General features: G+C 42.4%; 1 non-coding gene across 1 annotated transcript; it reads left to right on the top strand.

Moving 5' to 3' along the window:
* The first annotated feature begins 4,345 nt into the window (after nucleotides 1–4,345).
* LOC132009509 (small nucleolar RNA SNORA72) lies at nucleotides 4,346–4,477 on the top strand. The gene has a single exon (XR_009401978.1). It is a non-coding gene; the product is annotated as a small nucleolar RNA SNORA72 (small nucleolar RNA).
* The last annotated feature ends 1,006 nt before the right edge of the window (nucleotides 4,478–5,483 follow it).

Below are 5,483 nucleotides of genomic sequence, written 5' to 3'. Positions count from 1 at the left end.
ATCTCCTTGGGTCTGAAACCATGTCTTCATCAACTGAATTTAAGTCTGAAACAGGAATTGGTGATTGGGGTTGGGAAGGCAGAAAAAAGAAAAGGAGGTACATTTTGTCCCAGTGCCCCCTTCATAAATTACCTCTGGAGTGTTGCCAGTAAGTTGATGAGAATCTACCCCTCATTTGCTACCCACGGCTTGGTGATGATCTTTACACACAGAGTGGGGATTTTGTCCTTTTAGCCATTCATATAGCCTTTTAATTGGACCCATGAGGTGAGGGTCATGGCTTGCTGGCCTGAGGGGAAATATTTTTCTTCATTTTTACGCAATAAGACAATATGTTGTGACAGATCACTACCTATGTCCATCCCACTCTGCAACCAAAGAAGCTCCTGCCTTTAATTGCCATACACGGATGAGTTTCTTTTCCATCATTTCCAAACAATCCATTCCCTGAAGGAAAAAAAAGAACATGGAAAAAGGAAGTCAGGCTTTACAGGATCCAGAGAAATCCTAGACCTGCCCTCTCTACCTGGTGGGTCGCTTATTATTTGCGACGGACCTTCTGTATTCTGCCCTCTCACCTCTTACCCTATCTCAGTAAGAGCCACCACATCCAAGCCTAATCAAAGAAAGTTAGGGAAATAGGAATTTGGATAGCTGAACAGTGATGTGTGTGTCACGAAATAGGATCCTCTCTCTCAACTCAGGTAGACCTTCAGGATGTGACAACCCATGAGCAGGGCAGGGACTGAAGACCATTAACACATATCCCATCCCTAGCCTGCTGCTCCATCTGCGGTTGGAGTCCCCCTGCTGGTCTTATGTCCATAAGGGATTTTAAGTGCCTGTGTCCTCAGAAGACCCTCACTTTCATGGTCAGACCTGTACCTGCCATCTTACCTGAAGGCAGCGAGATCAACAGAAGGAAGAGTAATCCAGAGAGAAAGCGCTTCATCACTCGAGAGGGCATAGAGCTGGAACTTCCTGGGGGTGGCCTCTTGGGAGATTCCTTTATGGAGCTGGACAAGGTTGGGTGGGCTGGACACTGGCCTCATTCTACTTAGAAGGACACTCAGGGGAGACAGGCTGCCTCAGGGTTAGAGGAAGAAGAGATCCTGTTCCTGCCTGTGCTACTTCTACAAATTCTGGGAAGAGAAGGAACTCAGTCAACGCCAAACAGGCACAGAGACCGGCATCTTCATGCCAAGGCCCAAATATTTACCCTATAATTCACATATATGATAGAAAAACGGGAGGAAAAGTGCCTATTTTCTTACTACTTTGTTTCTCCTTTCCTTTGGAGTCCCACTGAGAACACAGGAGACCAGAGAAGTGATGTTATAAACATGGGCTTAATTTAAGATCAGAAAGGCTGTGAACAAGAACTTGCCAAACAAAGGGTCCCAAGGTGTCAACAGTTGGTCTGCCCAAGAGTTAGGTAGGGGCTCAGCCATAGCAGAGAAGGGTGGCCTTCTCTTTGGGCAGCAGATTTTTTCACCTGGCTAGAGGCAGATGGTACAGGGAATCTGTCACCAAAAAAAATTCACTATGGGGCTTCATTTTCTAAATGACTAGTATGAAATGTTGCCTAGTATTTGGAAACTTTGGGGGTTCTGGGAAAGGTACTCATCTTGGAATGGGTGGGTTGGAACTCTCTTCTGGTCTTTCACAGGAAGAGCCAGATCAGCACGGTGTTCAAGGGTGGATCCCCAGTGTTCAGAGTAGAGCAGGACACCACTTTTCTGGAGCTATAGGGACATAGCTCTGGGGAAGATTCGTTAGGTCGGTCTTCCCTGGAATGGTGGGTGGAGGACCGGAAGTTCAAGAGACACTTAACTTTAGTTATATTCTTGCTCTTTGAGGAAGGCTTGTACCCAAGTAGCCCACGACTACAGGATTGAGTTTGTAAAGTGTCAGTAGAGCATAATTGGTTATACTCCATTTTGCAGTCATATACCTTTGGATAAATTATTTAGCATCTCTGAGCTTGAACTTCCTCTTCTCAAAAGGGTATTATAAAAGAGTTTTCTGATGATGACAAATTACAAAGTGCATTGCACTCATTCTGGTAGAAATTAGGTTATTCATTTCCTTCTCTTCTTCCCCCCACGCCCTCTCACCTAAGACCACCACCTGCTCCTCCTTCCCCCTTTCCTCCTCCTCCTCCATTATTAAATTCCACCATTATAGCTGTGTTTCTTTCTTTTTTTGCACACTCTCTCCAAAAGATCTCTTAGCGAATGCATAAAACAGCCGGGCAAGTTTTATTCTGGGTTCCAACAATGTGTGTTGCTGGGAGCATGGAGTGGGGAAGAGAAGGGGTGCTAGTGGACTAGAAATAAGTAGTTCAGTACTAGATCAGGGCTGTAGGTTCCCTTTCATGGCGCCGTGGAAGACACCCAGGAGACTCTGCACAGGGCATACAATTCCTGCCACAGAATGCAAGCCACAGGCTGACCATCTGCTGCCAAGACACAGCACAGACTCAGTGGTACCTTCTCATTCTTTCAGAGATGGAGGCCACAGGGCTTGAATGGGTGAATGGGTGAATGGGCTTGCACAAGAAAAGAAGCAAGTGGTGAGCTGTGCTGGCATAAAATATTCAGCTCTTTTGATTCTCAGTTCAGACTCTGTCCTTCTCCATGTATTTTAAATTGATAAATCGTGCATTTGGAAATTTGGAAAGAATGGACCTAACATTTTGCAAATACTTCTGAACCTCTCCTATATCCGTTTCTGGAAAAGCAAATCTACAATGCATTTGGAGATTAGCATGTGCGCAGGATGGACCCTTTCCTCTCCATCTGTTCGTGTCCTGATTAAATCACATCCCAACCTCTGGGCAGGAGCTTTTCCTAACTGTGCTGAATGTTCCCACCTCCTGCCTGAGGTCTTGTTGGGGAAAAGCGCCAGGGAAACAAACAACTTTATTGTTTGCCCTGTTGGTACTTTCTTCCTTTTTTAGTTTCCTAGAATTTTTGTGCTCTCTGTATCATGTCTGACTTCAAAAAAAAAAAAAAAAAAAAAAAAAAAAGAAAAAGAAAAAAAGAGAGAGAGAGAAAACCAAACAAACACAATGACTACACAATTTATGCTACATTAATAGATTAACCTATTGAAGGAGAAAACCTCTTTCCCAGCTGCCTCATTCACTAGTCAGTTCTTCAGTGAATGACTTCACTGCATTTTTTTCTCTATGTAAAAGTTTATGTTTTACCCATTGCTCTTATTTTTAAATTTTAAAAACAGGCCACTGTTAAATGATGAAATTTAATACACATAAGGAAAAATAAGCAAATCACATCCATAGCTTAGTGATAGAATATACAGCAAACACTGTAGCCAGCACGTAGATCAAGAAAACATACCTTTTCCAGCATCACAAATGTCCCAGGGGACCCTTAAGTGACCACAGCCCACTATGTACCTTCACAAGGCACTGGTGCTCTGACTTGGATAATCAACAATTTCTTGCTTTGTTTTGTGGTTTTCCCTTCAGTACGCATCACTAAATAGGGTGTTTTTTTTTTTTTTTTCAAGATTTTATCTATTCATTAGAAAGAGAGGGAGAGAGAGAGTGCAGAAATGGGCAGAAGGGCAGAGGGAGAAGCAGACTCCCCTCTGACTGGGAAGCATGATGTGGGACTCAATCCCAGGACCCTGAAATCATGACAGAGCCAAGGCAGAGGCTTAACTGACTGAGCCACCCAGGTGCCCCAAACAGGGTGGTTTCATTTGCTTCTTTTTGACCTATTTATAAATGGCAGCACAAAAGTTTTATTTGTGGCTGATTTCCTTCTTTATTTTGTTTTTAAGATTTGTCTGTATTTCTCGAGCAGCATTAGTGTTTACCTCAGTGTATTGGCTACTTAATGTATTTATGACTGCTGACAAGCATTTGAGTTGTTTCCATGGGTTATAAAGAGCGCTGCTGTGGACATTTTTATTACTTACATTCTGTGCACCCAGGCTTGCTTTTTAGAGAAGAGATAACTTGGAGTGAAATTGCTAAGTCACAGGGTTTGCATAACATCATTGTATCCTAAATGCCTAAATTGTTTGCTAAAGTCCTTTTTACTAACTTGTACATCCACCAGCCATGTATAAGGATTTTGGTTATTCCACATCCTTAGCACTACTTGGTACTGTCAGACCTTACACTTTAGACGACTTGATGGCTATCTAGTGGTTCCTCATGGCGGATTAATACAATTTCTCTGATCACAACTAAGTTGGGGTATCTTTTCATATGTTTATTAGGTATTTGGATTTTCTCTTTTGTTAAGAGTCTAGTTAAGTCATTTGTCCTTTTTTCCCTATTAGTTTGTTCACTAATAATAATTTATACGGGTGACCATTCTTGCTATTCTGATTTCTTAATAATCAGGGCAGGCTCAGCATTCACTATATTAAGACCATGCATGTGTCCCCAGGCCTAGTTCTTTCCCTAGGTCTGGTTTTATAAATTCTGGTGATAAATCAAATCTGATTTATATGATGCATCTTATATGGGAAATGTCTGTGACTCTAGGTGTTTGCTCATACAAAAAATGATGAAAGTGATGGCATAGCTAGTGTAAAAACTTCTGAAGATAACCATTGCTAATTTGATGATTACCAGCTGTCATTGAATGAATTGTAAAACTACTGTGTTTTATTTTCTAGGAAAAAGAAGAATAACTTGTAAATTATGCAGTGGTTCAAGATGGCAGCTAGAAAGATCCTAACTCACCTCCTTCTACAGACGTATCAAATCTACAATAACATATAGAATAATTCCTGTTGAAAACTGAAAACTAGCTGAAACTTGGGATATCTTCACAAGGGATGAAAGGACCACATCTAGATTGGGAAGGAGAAGCAGAGACACAGTCTCACCAAAATCCGGTCTCTGGCTCTGTGACACACAATAGGGAAGGACCTCACTCCCAAGACTTTCCCTGAGAAGTGAGGGATTTGTGCCCCACTCTGGGCATCCCAGTCCTTGAGACCTGCGCCAGAAAGACCATACCCTCAAAATGTCTGTCTTTGAAAACCAGTGGGGTTTATATCCAGGGAGCCTGTAAACTATGGGATCTGAGATACTTCTTTTGAGAGCTAGTGCATGGACTCACATGTCTCAGGAACCAGTGCAAAGGCAGCAGATTGAGAGGATTTTATGTGATGCTGATTCAGTTGGTCATATTAAAGAGTGCTGGAGGGGCAGGGGTTTGTTGAGATTTGTCTTGGGATGGAAGTGTTGGAGTGTGCGTTCTTTTGTGCTCTTCTCTACCTTGCTAGCGGAGGTGGGCACGTGAAGACACAACCTCCTTAAAGCCAAGGGCATGGCCCACACCCCGTGCTCATTCATTTATTTGTAACTTCTTTTCCTTCATTTCTTATTTATTTCAGTCTTCTCTCCTTTTTTTTACCCCCTGATGAGTGTGGCTAAAACCTTATCAATTTTGTTTATCTTTTCAAGGAACGAGTTCTTAGTTTCCTTCGTT

The sequence above is a fragment of the Mustela nigripes genome, chromosome 1, assembly GCF_022355385.1.
Source record: "Mustela nigripes isolate SB6536 chromosome 1, MUSNIG.SB6536, whole genome shotgun sequence".
Lineage (NCBI taxonomy): Eukaryota > Metazoa > Chordata > Mammalia > Carnivora > Mustelidae > Mustela > Mustela nigripes.
This window is presented reverse-complemented; position numbering and strand designations above follow the sequence as displayed.